Source organism: Bactrocera latifrons, unplaced genomic scaffold (genome assembly GCF_001853355.1).
Source record: "Bactrocera latifrons isolate USDA-ARS-PBARC rearing strain unplaced genomic scaffold, ASM185335v1 scaffold_11, whole genome shotgun sequence".
NCBI lineage: Eukaryota > Metazoa > Arthropoda > Insecta > Diptera > Tephritidae > Bactrocera > Bactrocera latifrons.
In genome coordinates, this window is record NW_017534519.1 from 1952911 (window position 1) to 1971207 (window position 18297).

Below are 18297 nucleotides of genomic sequence, written 5' to 3' on the forward strand. Positions count from 1 at the left end.
CGTCTTTTGATGAATATCATTGATTCTGGCGATTTTGCGTTTTGTCTGCAGAAAGTTTGCTTTTCTTGCTGCAGCAGACAATTGTTGAATTCAACAGCTCGCATTTCCATAAAGTCAAGTCGGGGGCAGCGAAGTGTAGTCTTGGCATAGTCGGCACGGCTGCTTTTCATTTTCAATTAATATTGATTGCTTCCACTTGTTTTTGTCCTTATCCTCACGAGGGAAGGGATTATTAACAGTCAGAGAATTCAACAAAGTTTACAAACCACATTTTTATTTGTGACGAATTTCTGAATGCTTTTATGTGCTGTAGTGTTGAGAGCATAATTGTGTGCCCGAATTAACGAGGTCATGTGTAGTGCCACTAAACCGCGAAAAATATTTTGTGTTGGCATTTAGGTTAAGTCTTCAACTTTCAATCAATACGATCTCATACACTTTAAATAATAAAATTATTATGGATTGTATAATCCACGAGAGCAATATTGCTAATAGCTGCTTTCTTTCTTTCTAGGCATCGCTTACACGGTTATAGACGAGTTAATACCAGCGAGCCAGTTGTTTTTTCTTTTCGCTATTTGGCGCCAATTTAAGATACCAAGTGCAGCCAGAGAGAGTAGAGCGCTTCCTCTTCGTCTGCTTCCACCGGCGGGTACTGAATCGAAAACCTTCAAGGTTGTAGTGTTCACTTCTATCCGGACAACATGATTTAGCCAGCCTTGCCGCTGCCTCCTGACTCGCTGAAATAAGTCAATATCGCCGTATATCTCGTACATTTCATCGTTCCATCGACTGCCGTATTCACCGGTAGCAATGATGCCATTGTCCATGTCTTCAAAGCATATATCAGGGCGGAAATAATGAAGGACTTACATGCGTACAGAGTTTGGTCTTAGCTCGTCGAGGTAGGACTCTATTTTTCAGTTGCCTACTCAGTTCAAAGTAGCACCTGTTGGCAAGAGTTGTTGGATTTCTAAGCTGTTATTGTTGTTGGTGCTGATGCTGCTTCCGGCGTACGTCAGCAGTAATACACTCTTATAGACATTTGTATTATTTTCTCCAGCAATAGATGCAAGAAGTCACACGATAAGGAGTCTTCTTGTCTGCAATCTCGTTTTGTATCGAATACTCGGAGAAGCTTTTGGTATTAGTCAAGGTCAGTTTACACAGCCGTATTAGTTCCTTTTTGTGCTGTCGAAGGCGGCTTTAAAATCGACGAAGAGGTGATTCGTGCCTTGTGATTCTTTCAGGGGTCTTTTCCAAGCTTTGGCACATGGTGAAAATTTGGTCTATAGTAGATCTTCCAGGCTTAAAGCACACTGACTTTGTTGACGATGGGCTGAAGTATTTTACACACTACGCTCGATAAGACCTTATACGCGATATTAAGAAGGCTTATCCCATTGTGGGGTATCCTTTTTTGTGGATTTCGCAGAGCAGACCTGATCGCAGTCCACGTAGATGGAACCTAGGGTCTGTAGCCCGGTTCTGCAAATTGCTGGGCAATCCAGAATCAGGTGTTCTGGAGATTCCTGTTCCATCAATTTCAATTTGCAATTTGCTCTGAACATCAGTCACTACATGACCTCTTTGGATCCTAAAGTGTATGGTCCAGTCTTGAAACTTTCTGTTAATCACCGCATCTTTTCGTAGAGTTTTCGTGCATTGCCCTGTCGGCCAGCTTCTATAGCTCTTCATACCCTCGATTCTCTTTTCAACTATCGGTATCTATCCCAACCCATGTGATCCATCGCAGCATTACGAAGTAGGCTGTATACTTTTCCTTCACTGCAGTGACAGTCCTCATCGTACCAGCTGTTACCTTAGGAGCTTGAAATGCCGTCCCATAGTTCCCTTATACTGAGTTGCTGATGAGTGCTCTCAGAGAGCAGGTGTGCAAGTTGAGTAGAAAACTATTTAGCTATCCGTTGTGATTGTGGCTTCTCGACCCTGTGTTTGTTCGAATAAATGCCACAAGGACCTGATCGTATTCGTCCTTGCCCCGTCCATCGAATTGTCAGTGATATCGGTGATTAACCATTATTTAATAAATTTAACTGTTGGGTCTTCATTTTAATGCCTTGCTGAACTCTAATGACTAAGCACACAATTATGTAACAATTCTATCCAAATTGTGGAAGGTTTCGCATTTTCTATATACAGGGTCTACCAGCAAAAACATGATGTACATTTGACCACCACGGCCTCGTTAATATATCTCCCCCAAATTATTTTTTTCACACAGTTGGATTTTTTGGAATAAGTTTCATTATTAGCTCGTCAGTTGGATTACTTGGAGTAGAGGTGTAGCTTGATTTAGTTAAATTCTTGTTTTCTTGTACTAAAACCGACGAGGAACCCTTTATACAAAATGTTCAAATATGGCTTATTTTCTTCAGAGGTGTCTCTTAATATTATTAAAGCGTTTAGCACAAATAAACTTAGTAAAAGAATCTGTGAGCATTTTTTGGTTAGTGGAGCACCTGGATCTCATATCCAAACTGATGCACCGTTTCTTTAGTCTTAACTCAAGAGCGCATTTATCTTGATTTCCTGATGCAAACAGCAGTCAATTACATTGAGAACAGTATGTCAACAGCAGACAATTTGGCAAAGGTAATCACAACGATTTGTCAATGGAGATTCTTCAGAAAACCCACTTCCATTCCCCCAAACCACCCTGTGCGGTTGAGTCGCGTGAGTAATAGGTGGTTGCATGCAACATACCTTGATAAGAAACGTAAACATGAAGCATATTTTCTTATGAAAATGAATAGGCGCACACACATATTTACACACACGCTAGCGAATGCAACATTTTCAATGCCAGCCAAGAAGAATTGCCACTGTTGCATGTGCTTGTTTGTTGCAATTGTTGTTCTCGTGCTGCCGTCTGCCGTCTGCCACTGACGTTGACTTTTGTGTTTGCTTTGTCACATCTGTGCCTTTGGAAGCAGAAGTCATTTCAGTTAAGTCCCACAAGTCGTCTCGCTTGTCAAACGAAAGAAGGCAGGAAGCACACAGAAACCTGCCGAGGCAGTCACTTACTGCAACCCACACACACACGCACGGAGCCGACATTAGAAGACACACACACAGGCACACTTGTTTAGGAATCGCAATATTTTCGTTGAACTAAATTGCGTTGGGGATACAAGTGCTCACTTACAGTTATGCCACCGTGAATATGAGAATGAACTCTCATGTGCCACACCGCTGCTGCCACCCACCCACCGGCCGACCGCTATGACAAACGTGCGCTGCTGCAACAAAAGTACTTAAATCATTTTGTGGCATGACACACACACGCACTCACACATGCGTGAATATAATATTCGTGCCATTTTTCCGTATGCTCCATCCTTTGCGGCACGTCGGGAGTCCTTGGCGGAGCTGCCTACGCGTCTATCGGCAAGACAACTCATAAAGGTGCTCTGACCGCCAACTGGGTTTGCTGCTCCATTTGTGGCATTGCCATTTGTGCCACATGCGAATTTCAACTGTTTCTTGGCCCACCCCCTCATCGGTGTCACAGGCTGCCGCTGCGTTAGTGTGCGATGCTGATAGTCGTAATGCACTCATTATTTATGTGCACCCAAGTAATGCTCACAGTCATGTTTGTGTGCCACATGAGGCCACATTAAAGGAAAGGGTAATTGGGGCATAAGTTCACAAGTGCCACTGTGGCAGCGCACCTTCTATGGAGGAGCACAATAATTCTAGCACGAATAATATAAAATATCAAAATATCAAAAAATTTATTGTATAGGAAGTGAAGGCGACAATAAATGCAATAACAAAGAAATTGCTAGAAATTATTATGAGGTTTTTCAATATGTAAGGTTACTGGGCTTTTCAGAACTGCAAAACTTTCAGCCAACGACCATGCCTTCAGCATAAAAAAAATAGTAAGCTTCTCTTAGCTACTTTGCCCTTTTTAGGAGAAAAGATAGGTTTATAAATAGACAAAGTTAAAGCCCTTATTCTAGACTTATCCTATTTGGCAATTTCTGAGAAGTAAAGTTTTCAATAACACAGTGTCCTCTCAGAAATTGAAGGAGAAGAGGTATCCACGTAACGCGTATTCAAATGATTCGAAAATAGAAAATATGAAGTGATTTAGGATTTTTGTCGAAATGCCGATACGTTCAGCATGCAATTGGTGCGAACTAAACTGGCAGTGCCGAAGAAGAAAAAGTCTTCAGAAAGCCAAGTAAAAATCAGTTAGCAAGTTCACGTCTTCTTTACTAGAACGAAATGGTATTAATAAATCCGGCTAATGACTTTTAATCCAGAATCATTTGCAATGTAGTGTTCTGGTATTCATTCATATCCTTTACTTGCCATAGTAATGCTGGCAAGGTTCGTCTTCGGGTTTTGAACCAAAAGTGCTCACTCCCACAAAAAGAGCATCGTATTGCTATTGCTCAGGAGATGTTGGATTCAATATGCGAAGACCCAGATCTGTGCCACGAATCATGTGTTTAAGGATATAGGTTAGGTTAGCAGAGGTTGAGCTGGTAAGCCAATGAGCCACGCATAGACAAGTTTTGATCGTTTGCAATAATAGATGGAGTTCAGTTGCTACGTTCATGAGGAGTAGTCATCCTTTATGATGCCTTCGCTTCACGTGAATTTTTAGAGACTCTGAGACCTCACTATCAATACCTCCTCCAGTGCATCATTCCGTGGGGACCCCAGATGCTTACAGCGTAGTCTTGCCAATGCGGGACATTGTTTCTCTAGTGCCTTGTTAGAGACATTTCATGCAGTCTTCTCAATCTGTTTATGGATTAAACCTGGAAATCAATGGGTGCCGCTACTTGAGCCAAGACTGAAAAAAGCAAGCCAAGTTAGGTCGCAAGTGAAGGTTTTGCGGACTTTTTTCTTCTGTTGCAAGGGCGTTGTGTATCACGAGTTTAGTTAGGCGCAATTTGAGTGAAGCAATCCGTCAGAATCCTTTCCAGAAAGAGGAGTGATTGAATGACAAATTTATTTTAAATGAAAATAGATCATATCGATTACTTATTTATCACATAAGATGTTTTAATGGCGAAGACCTCAGTTTTAGTTCCTAAGAGGTCATTAACCGGCTCAGTAGAAGATGCTTTGTTAAGTTATTTTGCAAAATTATCGCCTTTTTTCAGATAAAAAATATTTAAAATTAAAAAAAAAACAAGTAAGGAAGGAATAAGTTCGGGTGTCACCGAACATTTTATACTCTCGCATGATAAAGTGATAATCAGGGGTGGTTAAGATCCGATTTCACCCATATTTCGTGTCATTAGGGTGTTAAGAAAATATTATATACCGAATGCCATTGAAATCGGTCGAGTACTTCCAGAGATATGATTTTTGGTCCATAAGTGGGCGACGCCACGACCATTTTCAATTTTAAGAAAAAGCCTGGATGCAGCTTCCTTCTGACATTTCTTCCGTAAAATTTAGTGTTTCTGACGTTTTTTGTTAGTCGGTTAACGCACTTTTAGTGATTTCCGACATAACCTTTGTATGGGAGTGGTTATTATCTGATTTCTTCCATTTTGAACATTGAACTATATATGGAAATGCCTAAAAGAAACGACCCTATAGAGTTTGATTGACATAGCTGTAGCAGTTTCCGAGATATGTATAAAAAAGTTAGTAGGGGGCGGAGCCACGCCCACTTTTCCAAAAAAATTACGTCCAAATATGCCCCTCCCTAATGCGATCCTTTGTGCCAAATTTCATTTTAATATCTTCACTTATGGCTTAGTTATGACACTTTATAGGTTTTCGGTTTCCGCCATTTTGTGGGCGTGGCAGTGGGCCGATTTTGCCCATCTTCGAACTTATCTTCTTATGGAGCCAAGAAATACGTGTACCAAGTTTCATCATGATATCTCAATTTTTACTCAAGTTACAGCTTGCACGGACGGACGGACAGACGGACAGACGAACAGATGGACGGACGGACGGACGGACAGACAGACATCCGGATTTCAACTCTACTCGTCACCCTGATCACTTTGCTATATATAACTCTATATCTGACTCTTTTAGTTTTAGGACTTACAAACAACCGTTATGTGAACAAAACTATAATACTCTCTTTAGCATTTATAAGCTGCCATAGAAACTGGCCAATCAAAATCAGCGAAAAGTATTTTTACACCACTTTATTATAAGAAATGGACCTTTCAGGATTACAGGACGCCTGTATCCATCAAACCAGACTTACCGACTCAAAAATCCTAAACACATTCACATTCTCCGGAGAGTTAAAGAGTGGCGCATTGCAAGCAATAATTTTTCTGCCACAATGATGGAGCAATAAAACGATTTACTTGCAACATTTTTAAATGTTTTACACACACGCACACACAAGCAAAGGCACTTGTGGCAGATGTAGCTCTTAGCAGCAAAACAACTGTAAATAAATATATTCGCCAGTGGCATTGGCAACATATTGAAACACTTTTGATTGTGGTTTTAATTACAATAACTCCACGCAGACTGAGAAAAAGCAGCGTCAACGGCGCAACTTAAATGAAGCCCCTTTTTGTCGCACTCTGCCACTTTCCACCTTTCGCCGCAAACGAGGCAAACCAGGCAAGGACTAAGCAGACACACACACACATATATGCTCATATATATATTTAGACATTTAAGTTCTGCTGCCGCGTGGAATGTCGAAATTAATTTACTCCAGACGATGAAGCATTTGGGAGTTTCCTGGCGTTTCTTGCGCGCCGCGTGGCACTTGAGGCAGCTTTCACTTTTTCCTCGGCTTCCGCAAGCTCATTTCGTCTGCGTCTTTGCTGCTCGATGGCTTGTGTTTTAATTTGTTTTTGCACCTAAGATAATTGCCCGAGTGCTGTTGACATTTTCGAGCAGGAAACCGTTCCGAGTACTCGACGATTTTATCCTCGCAACTTCCTTGTTCTAATTTCTTTCCACTTTTTGCTTGTCGCTGTGGCGCATACATTGTTTTTGTTGTAGTACAGCTTGTTTGTGGTTTGTTTTCAAGTGCATGTTTGTTTTGTCTCCATTTCCGTTTCACATACATTATTTTAACTGTACATGTGCATGTCTGTATGGCTGTGTGTTGGCTGTGAAGGAATCAGCACGTCTACTCCTCGGTATTGAAGCGCAAAAAAAAAGTGGGGAAAATAATGTGGAGCGAAGAAAGAAGCAGAGCAAATGCAGGCCAATTGAAAAGTTCTCCCGCAGGACACTTGCTGGACAGGACACTTGCTTGCTCGATGCCAGACACCTTATATCGTTGTTTTTTTTTTTTTTTTTTGGTTCGATGTTATTGGAACGCTAAATGAGTTGAACCTAAATTTGTCGAGGTATATTTGAAAAATTTACTTTATGTACTAGTGACGTAAGTGACCTTTAAAAAGTGTACCCTGTACCCGATTCTGAAGTTATGATTAGTGGAAAATGAATCGAACATCTTGTACCAGGCATGCAAGGACTTACGGACGGACCGACGAAGGTACAAAAAGACATCCGGATTTCAACTCGTTTAGTCATCCTGGTCTTTCATCTATAAATAACCCTATATAGAGTTGCGGTCAAAATAATAGTAGTGCTACTACTGCACATAGTTAAATGTTTCTATTTTTTCGCGTTTTTTTCTTTGCCCTTTATTCTCCTTAATATAATATATTATAGACAGAGTTCAATAAAAAAAGTGCCGTTATAACTGTATACGTTAGGACGAGTCGTTATTTCATTTACTTTCAAATGTGTTGGCTATTGAGTCGGTCAAAATAATAGTAGTGCAAGAAATGAGCTTCCGAAAAATTCATAAAAAATATTTATTTGTGTCCAAGATTTACAAAAAGGTAAGTAATGCACTTTTTGATGTGTTTTCATAAATTTTTGTGATAATCTGATAAAGATCGTTCAGCTATGGGACGAAGAAAGCACTGCACCGCTGAACAGCGCAACCTTATCAAAAAACTAATTTCAAACGGGAAAACTTACAAAGAAGTTGAAGAAATCGGCTGTTCACCGACAATGATTTCAAACGCGTTAAAATATAAATCCCAACCCGAAACACGTGGACGGCCACCCGCAATGACCGCTAAATTAGTCAATCGTGTGACTAGATACTCGAAAAGTAATCCTTTCGCACCTGCAACTGATATCAAGAGTGACTTGCAGCTGGAAGCAAGCGTGGAAGCTATAGGTAGACGTTTGCGGGAACAGGACTTAGCAGCTCATAGCCCAAGAAAAGTGCCATTACTGACTAAGAAGCATGTTGCGAACGATCACTTGGAATGGCCCCTTAAGAAATGAGAAATATTTTGTGGACAGATGAAAGCAAAATTGTGCGGCATGGTGCAAGAGGATCTCGCCAATATGTCAGACGACCCGCTAGTTCCGAATACAACCCGAAATACACAACTAAAACTATTAAACATGGAGGGTCAAGTATTATGATTTGGGCATGTTTTTCATTTTATGGTATTGGACCGATATACTGAATAAAAGAAATAATGGATCGTACTGTGTATGTTCGAATTATGGAGGAAATCTTGCTCCCTTTTGCCAGCGAAGAAATGCCACTACTTTGGGTCTTCCAGCAGGACAATGACCCAAAACACACAAGCAAGTTGGCGCAGCAGTGGTTTCAGAGGAACCGGGTTGAGGTCATGGAATGGCCTGCACAGTCTCCAGACCTCAATCCAATAGAGAATTTGTAGTGCGATGTGAAAAAGGCAGTTTCTGTTGCCAATCCAACAAATAATAATCAGCTTTGGGAAACAGTAGAGCGGGCATGGAAATCGATACCAAAGGAACGATGTGAATATCTCGTTAATTCAATTTATATTTATAATTAATTTTCTTATTATTTTCAATTTAAATCGGATGAAAAGAAGAACTAATTGAAATATATTTTTGTTAAATAAAATCACACTACTATTTTTTTGACCGTCCATATGCATAAGGTCGTATGAAATAATTTTTTTATAACGTTGTAATGAATTTTTTCCTAAGTTTTGTTTTATGATTTTATTGTTAAGAGTGGTTGTTCTATAAAATAAAAACAACGAAATTATATAAATGAAAACATTCTACTTCTTCTTCATTTCTTTTTCAATGCGTGGGCACTACTATTATTTTGACCGGATCTCTAGTAGTTTTAGGTGATAAAAACAACCGTTAGGTGAACAAAACTGCTATACTCTGTAGCAATATATCGCACCAACAATAAGAAACGCTTTTTTCCAATAAATATTGAAAATTTTCAATTTATTAAAGAGAAAATTCGAAAATCATTTTCGCATCACAACAAAATTGTTGTCAGTTTTCTGAAGAATTTCCCTAAAACTCTTTGCCACTTCAATGAAGAGCTTAAAAAATCGAATTTTTTCACTGCCCCACAACCACCCCACAAACACAAACAGTTTATCTATGCGAACACGCCATAAACACTTGCAAAACACAATTCGCACCAGCAGATTCGCCCGCCGAAAAGCCAACAAGCCAAAAAGGGAGTTACGCGCACACAAATAGGCGTGAAATCTAAGCAATCTCACCAATGCGTTGCATACTCACAGGCGCGCAGGCCACATACTCCGCACAGTTTTTATGTTGGTGCAGTTAATTGCCCCTTGAAGACTACCTCAGCCAGCTGGAACAGTCAAAACATTTTAAACGTGGCTTCCGGTGACTTTTACGAGTAAATACTGCACGAGGAGTCCCAACAAAAAATAGGCGCAACAATGAAAAAAAAATTGATGAAATAAAATTTTTTTCGAATTGTCCGGCCAACCCAAAATTGCCCTGAGTGCCGTTGGTTTGCTCCCGAACACACTGTTAGCTACGTGCGACTGTCTGCTGCCGTCTCTGACGTGAGTATGTGTGTGTGCGCCTTTCGCACGCAACCAAACAATGTGTGTGCTGGTCCACCCGCAGGCCTGGAAGGTCTGGCGTATCGGGCAGCACAGCCACGCATTAGAAGCGATGCACTGGGTGGGCGGGCGCCAAGAACACACACACGCACGCGGGGCTCCCACTCAACAACAACAATGCATGGCATGGCCGCAGCAGATTGAATCCCAGTCATGGTCTGACTTTTCGGCTACAATGCGTAAACACGCAACGGTGGGCTGCCCCAACTCGCACACACACACACACACACACACACACACCACCAAAACTGAAGTTTGCGAAGTGGCGCACCTACGCCTTTAAAAGCACCGCCCCCCGTTTCGCCACCACCGCCGAATATGCTGAAAGATATTTCGGATTTTTCTGCCATCCTTACTTGTTGTTATCAGGCATTGTTGTGTTTGTTGCAACAGTTGCGCTTGTTAGCAATGCTGCCACCGTGCACTCACTGCTGCTCGAATGTCTGCACTTCCATTGTTGTTGTTGTGCAAAGCGATTTGGTCCGCTTGATTGCATATTTGGAAAACAGCCTCGAGTCTAATGATACGTCGAACGGGCCTACCTCCCCGCGCGCACACCTATGGAGCCACCTAATTCCTATTGTGCTTATTGCTCGGCATGCCTTTGTTTGTTGGTGTGTGTGGGTAACGGTAACGATCTAAATGGCCTGCTGTTTCGCTTAGGCGGCCGTCGGCGAGGCCTTCTCTGCCTCCTCATGCTGCGCTTGTCAACTACTGTCTACTCTCGTTTGCGCTTGCCGCCCCGCCTCGGCTCGGTGACTGACTCGTCGTAATGTTTCTTTTACGTTGACATCTGTCACACTCTTGTGTGCAATTATATTCGCTTTGATGGCTTTTAAATTTCTACTCCGGTGTGTGTAGTTTCGGTTGAAGCCAGAAGACTGAAGCCCCTGGGTTGCATGTTGTTGCGGCTTTTGCGGTTGTTGGCGCCCGGTGTTGTGTCAATACATGGAAAATATTTGCAATGTGTTGCAAATTTCAAAAATTCTTTGGGGGCTCATCGCCAACGGCTTGATGGCTGATCCGCTTGAAGGTTGAAGGTAAAAGAGGGAGTCTGAAATTTAAGAAGAAAATTTATGCAGAAAATGAAGAAAGAACTGTAATATGTTAAATGCATTGCTCTTCAGTTGTATTAAATCTTGCTTCAATGAAGAGGTTAAGCTATTGGATTTGAAAAGTTGCAAAGTTACCAATTTATGACTTTAAAAAACATCTATTATATTAAAGGCCTTGCAGATCTCTGAGTTGCAATTCAATTTAGCCTAAAAGGTTTTTATGTTTATGTCCTTTGTTTAAAAATAAATGAATATTTTAAGGGGTGCCCATAATTCGAGAAGAAGCCTCAGAATCCTTTGGTGGATTCCGTACGTATTTTCGTCCACCATACTACTGCACCGTAGAGCTGAATTGGTCTAACAATAGCTGTGTAGCACAGGGCATGAGAGAAGGAGAGAGCCTCCAAGTTGTGGCGAGCATCTGCTTACACGCATATAAAGCATTGCTAGTTTTTCTCACGATTTCTTCCATGTCCAAAACTACACCAAGTACTTGGTGCGGTCCTTAAGAGAGAGTTGTGACCCGTTTATTGAAGGCAACCTCCATTTCTTGGGTTCAAACCCCAGAACCGCTTGCGATGTTCAGTTCTGGACTGCCCTACAAGTTGTGGGAAAATATTACTAATGGTCTGTGGGCACCTACCCGGTATTAAGATGGCAAGGTTATCTACATATCCCACTATCTTAGGGGCTTTGCCTTCCAAGTTCCTCAGCAGCTTATTCACCATGAATGTCCATAGAAGCGGAGACGGCACTTCACCTTGGAAGTGCCTCTACAGACTTCCTTGGTCATTTAAGCGTCGTTCCATTCTGCTCTTATCAAGAGGCTTCTGATCCAACGTTGTATAGGAGGAGACCGATATTCCGATCTAATGGTACCTATGGTCAGAGAACGAAGGTGTGTCTAGCACGTTTCTGGTAGTGGGTCGTGTGCAGGAAGGTTCCTCATCTCGATTAGCTATCATTAGATTACTTTGTAAAATATAATTGAGTAGGGACTCACCTTATTTAATAAATAAGTACATTTACAGAATTTAAGGTTTAATCAAAGATTAATTTTAATATCCTTGAGATTGGTTGAAAACATCGACATTATTATCAAAAGCCATACTCCTTCGATCAGAAGCTGGTGAATATGTATATCTAAGAAAGTTGTCGAGCCACGTCTGGTCACAAGTTTTTATCAATTTAAGAACTCGAAGAGCATCTTACCATCATTCGACACGTAAGTAACAGCTGTTTTAGTACAAGTAAGCGTACACCAAATCGGTTCGGTATATATATCAATCCTCGATGACCTGTCTGACTTTTGAAATCGGAAATTTGTTGTTTTTGGCTCCGTTCTCTGGAGCGGGAGGGGATATTTTGAACAAGTGAACAGTCGAAATTATGTATTTGTTCTTCTTGTTACACTAAATTCAAAACGGAGACAGAGAGAGGCAAAACTGAGGCACCTGTCAGCGCCGTCACAAACCAACATCAGTTTCATATCGATATTAAATTTTTATTTTTATTGTTTCTAACGAAATATTTCTCTACACTTGTGTAGGTATGTGTGCCCGTTCGTACATTGCCAAAAACTTACTTAAATCAATATTGAACTTGCACTCATGTCAGCGTGCAGAATGTTGTGAAAAAAGAGATGACGCGGCGCCTGAGCCAACGCTTCGTGCATTTCTACTACGCGTAAAGTTAAAAATCTTTGATGTTAAGTATGAACAGGCAAACGTTTGTGCTTATTTATGTAAGTACCAGCGCATTTATGTATGTGTGTGTATGTGGGGGCATGTGAGCCGAGAGTGTAGCTGCCAAGCGAGTTGACAGTTTAAAGTTTGTTTGACAACTTGCGACAATGCGCTTTTGTGTGCGTGTCGAAGCGTCTTCACCAATTCGGCATGCACCGTTAGCCGAGGTGGTGAAGGAGTGTTCAGCAAGGTGGGTTTGTGTGTTTATCCCGTTCACTTGCCTGCTGCATTGTGCCACACATTTTGGTCCTTTGAGATGGTCGCTTGTTGGCCGAAAAGTTAAGGAGCACGTAAAGTTGCGAAACATCTTCGCTGCGTTGAGCTGTTGTTTTTGTTGCTATTGTGTGCTTTAGCACTTACTTTGTTGTGTGTACTCACATTTGGAGTACATATTTTTGTCACTTGCCTCGATAAGTAAATTTCCTTTTACTTCTTCTCAAGCACACTTTCCAAGCTCCAAACACGCCCCACCTTACATAAATACGAATGTGAGTTCACATGTTACTTTTATATTCACACACGCTCAGTTGGTCAGTTGCGAAAGCATGCAGCAACATTGAGAAGTCGAATAAAAGGTCAGACATTGTCAATTTGGCACACATAGCGAATGTCCGATTGTTGCACTGGTGTCGCCACGACGCTCTGCCGAGCGATTTGCTGTTGTGTAAGCAGCATAATGGCTGATTCGAGTGAGCAGTTCCTGAAGATGTATATTATTCTGAACTGTTCAAAATACTGTTGCGAAGTGCACTTCTCGGCAGAGACCCAGATTTTTTTGACGACACTGCGTTTTAAAGCTTTTTACTCCGATTGAAAATACTCCCAAGCCTCCCACGACTCTCAAGCCTTAGCTTAAGTCTCATCCTCGAGATTATATTAAATATATTCCCACATATTTCTTAACTATTTTGAAACTCCAGGAATATCTTCATTTGGGTACTTTACTTTTTTACGATCACTCAGAGCCGGCATCAACTTTTGTTATTTAGGAATAAAATAGTAATGGAGTAAAAATAGCGGTTTCTAATCGAATAAAATTCTGAACTAACGGTCTATGAAAGTACATTCGATTCCAATATGTATGAAACTCGATTTATTTTGCACAGGCACGTTTGCAGAAGTCCTGACGCTGAACCCAATTTTCGACGGTTCGCAAGCATAAATCGGCCGATTTCACGTTCGATATTCGTACGAAGTTCATCAATAGTCGGTGGCTTGTTGGCATAGAACATAGCCTTGATGTAGTATCACAAGAAATAGTCTATGGCGCCAAATCGCATGACCGAGGCGGCCAATTGACGGGGTCATCTCAGGAGATAACACGCTCATCAAACTTGGTTTTCAATAAATCGTTTGTGACATTCACTGTGTGGCTTGTAGGGCCATCCTGTTGGACCCACTTATTACCCAAGTCCATATCATTCTGTTCGGGCCAAAAACATTCGGTTAACAATGAGCGGTAGCGATTCTCATTCAAAGTAACGTGCCGGTCTTGATCATCACGGAAGTATGGCCCAATCCGCACCAAACCGTAATTTTTTCTGGATGCCATGGTGACTGATGGAGTACGTGTGAATTGCTGCCTGACCAATAAAACATATTTTGCTTATTGGCAAAGTCATTCAGCCAGAAATGAGCGTCATTGCTGAAGGTAATTTTTCTATGAAAATCCGGATCATTTTCAAGTTGTTGCTTAGGGCAATTCACGAACATACCACTATTCTGGTGGTCAAAGGGGCTTCAGTTCTTGCGTCAATTTGATCTTGTAAGGATATAGAACAAGATCGTTTCGCAAAAATCACCGCAACGACGTCACATAGATGCCCAACGCTTGAAAACGACATGTGAGAGACTTATTAGGGTCTTCCTCAATTGGTGAACTAGCGCCAGCAATATTCTCGACAATACGAACACTTCTTTGTCTAACTGGCACAGGAACATTTTTTTCTATGCCTGTGAATTCAAATTTGTTGATCTGACAGGACGATTATGACGACCATTAATTGGACGTAGTGCTCTTAAAGTTGAGGCCACTGACTCCGAATTTTCGGCAGTAAATTTTAATAACTTCGACTCGTTATTGGATCGTCTTTCCATGCGGAAGCGTCAAACCTTATTGAAGAGAAATGTCAAAAGAGTGGAAAAATATGGCGTCGGTCTTCTTGTGTAGCGTCCCTTTGTTTATTTATTCCTATTTATATAGCTTTTTTAGGAGTTTAAGCTTTCTAAGGATTATATACTCGCTATGAACACAGTTTGCATGCAAGTCTGTCAAACACGTGGACAATATTCGAAGTCCATTCAAATATATATGTATAGTTCATATACCAAAATAAGGTGCTTCATCTTAAAAATCGAAAATGAATAACAGTATGACATCCAGTATACACTTAGGTCCTAAGACTTTTTATTTGACTTCTATGCTACCTTGTTTTACGAGTACTCAGACCTTAGTCTTCCCAAAGAATTTGAGAAGCAATAAAGAAATGCAAAACAGCGTTGAAGCAAGTGCAAAAGCAACAACAACAAGCAGACAAATGCTAAAGTGTTTAAAGTAATGAAAATCGTATTCTAAACATGCTTTCAAGACCAGTTGTTTTTGTTTTCCCACCCTTTAATATTATTGTTTTTCGCGCTTGACTTATGATGCTGCCACAGTTTCGCCTTTAATTGCTATTGCGCTTCCCTGCAATCCTTCATAATACTTTTAAAAGTGCTCGCTCGTCACTCAGCCAAATGAATGCAAACAGGAAAGTGGTGTTCGCACCTATACACCACCGCGCCCTCTCCCCACGCAAGTGGACACGACGCTCGTAAGACGATGATTGAACGCGTGTCCGTCAGAATTTTTCTAATTGCTATTTCGTGCGTTTTTTCATCATTTTTCATTTTATCCCACCTAATGCCAGGCGCTTAGTGCAACAACAAAAAAGAGAGCGAAGAAAGTGATGAAAAACTGATATGCGAGCCAGCCAAGAAAGGTAATTTTCGCTTTTAAACTGGAAAAGGGTTGAATCCCCGGCTTTTGTTGTTTGTTTAGGGCAAAAATTCATGGCCTCGTCGCGTTTGCCTTTTTTGGTGTCTTTCGCGCTTTTTTTGGGAGTTTTGTAATTTGATTTGTTGTTGACAAATTAAGGGCTTTTGTATGAAACCGACAACTGTGCCTTAATATTTTTCCTCATTAAAGCGCTTTTTGTCGAATAAGGTATTTGTAAGCAGACGCAATGTCAACGCAAGAAAATATTAGAGATTATTTTTCAAAATTATGGGCTAATTTGTATTATATAGTATGCCCTAATAGTGTGCATGTACTTTCTATTTGTATCTCTAACTTATTTCGTTTGATTTATATGCCAAAAATATTGTTGAATTAGTATTTTATAATGGATAGCTGGTAATAATAAGCAAATGAGATATCAAGGTCATTCAATGTCTTCAACATCTGCAGGCCACAAAGTTTGCGGGCTGAAGCATTATATTTTGGTTTAGAAAGATTTTTCACAAAACAGTTTTTGAAGTAGTTGAACATTAGGAAGGCATATGCATTTTATGACAGGCTTAGTCTATCCTCTCATTATTTTCTTTCTAGGCGGCTCTTCCTGGTTGACTGCCAACCTTTGTAGTGTTCTAAAAGAAACAAATTGAAAATTGTCTCACTAGTAAACGCTTCAACACGGTCCAGTTGGGAAGGCGCTAAAACGTCTATAACTTCAAAGAAGATTTCAATTTTAAAAATTGTTTTAGGGCAATTTGTTTGAGTATTCCAATTATAGAATTATAAAAGAAAACCAATTTCGTTTTTTTGTTTTAATTTCCAGACTAATGTCATAGTCTTCTTTATTGGCGTAGACACAGCTTTCGCAACTATAGCCGAGTTTAAAGTTAGCACCAGTTGGTCATTACAAGTGTAGCCAGGTCCTTCTCCACCTGGTCTTTCCAACGGAGTGAAGGTCTTCTTTTTCTATTGCTTCTCCCTCGTACAGCTCATCGTTCCATTGACTGCGGTATTAACCGTTGCCAATGTGTAAGGGACCATAAATCTCCCACATAACCTTTCTCTCCAATCGTCCATTCCCCTGCATCATATATGTAGCAGGACGGGTATCATGAGTGACTAGAATTTGGTTTTGTTCGCCGAGAGAGGACTTTACTTCTCAGTTGCCTACTCAGCCCACAGTATCACCGTTGGTACCGGGATAGAGAAAATTATCTACTACTTTGAAGTTATGACTGTCAACAGTTACGTGAGTGCCAAGTCGCGAGTGCGACGACTGTTTGTTTGATGACAGGAGATATTTCGTGTTGACCTCGTTCACTACCAGACCCATTGCCTTCGCTTTCTTATCTAGTCTGAAGAAAGCAGAACAAAGGCGCGGTTGTTGAGGCCAATTATATCGGCAGCAGCCGTACACTCTTTTAGCAGATTGTATGAAAAGAGGGAGCCTACCATATGAGGCTGGCTTCTTTTTTTCATTAAGGATGTTGGCGGGTCTCAAACTCAGCGCAAGGGAGGTTTCGCCTTCTCAGTTTAGCCTTTATAGCCGCTAATTGGCTACTAATTTATTTAGTTTCATTAAATCGTCAAATCTTTTTCACATGCAAATCACATTCCTTGGCAAGTTTGATTGACGAATTGACATTCGATATCTTGAGTCCTTTTGAAAATATTGTCTCTGCGCAGTACAATAAATGAAATAAGAGTTAACAACGACAGTTTTGTTCCATCATTGTATGGGAAATTAAAGCTTCTAACCAGTTACTAACTAATAAATATTAGATAACAAGATTCTTACTCAATTTAACAGCGTTCACCTGTAATACGAGTAACAGCAGCAAAGCAACACAAATTTTAATAAACTCAAGCGTGACCCATGCGTGGAAAAACTTTTATAATATTTTGTCAGGAAGAGCAGAAAACATGTGTGATAAAAATCAAATTATTGCCAAAAATCCGCCATTGATTTATTGCCTTTCACTGGCACTCACACCATCACACACACAGACACCGCCTCCATATGAAAATGTGGCTTCACCAACAAGCGCAGATTCTGTAACCGTTTACAGTTACGTGGAATAGAGATGCCTAGTGAAAGTGTTGGCAATATGACATGTGACTTATGACTTGCCACGTAACTAAAAGTAAACAAACCCGAAAATATGACGATTCCATTTGGCTCTCCGCCGCCACCTCCGCCCGTTAAACGCCCACGCGCCAAAAGCAGGAAAAATTGTAATAATAAAATCCAGAAAAACAAACTCCTGTCGCGGTGAATGCGTACGAGTTCGTGCAACAGGATATTGAAACGTCACATATGCTGCTTTCGAAGCGCTACACTCGCGGCACAAATATGTGCCTCTGCCTGTGCCTCCGTCTGAATGTTCGTGCATAAAAAGTATGCTGCCTGGTTTTGCACGTCAATATTCCACAGGACCTCATAAAACTTCGTTCCTTTGCTCGCTTTTTTACAATTTTGTTCGTTTTTCTGTTTCTTGTGTGTTGGCAGCTTATTGCAACTTCATTCGTGAGCATTAAAACTGTCAGTTTTCGAAGCGACTGTAGTCACGTGGCTAAGCACTGCATAGGCG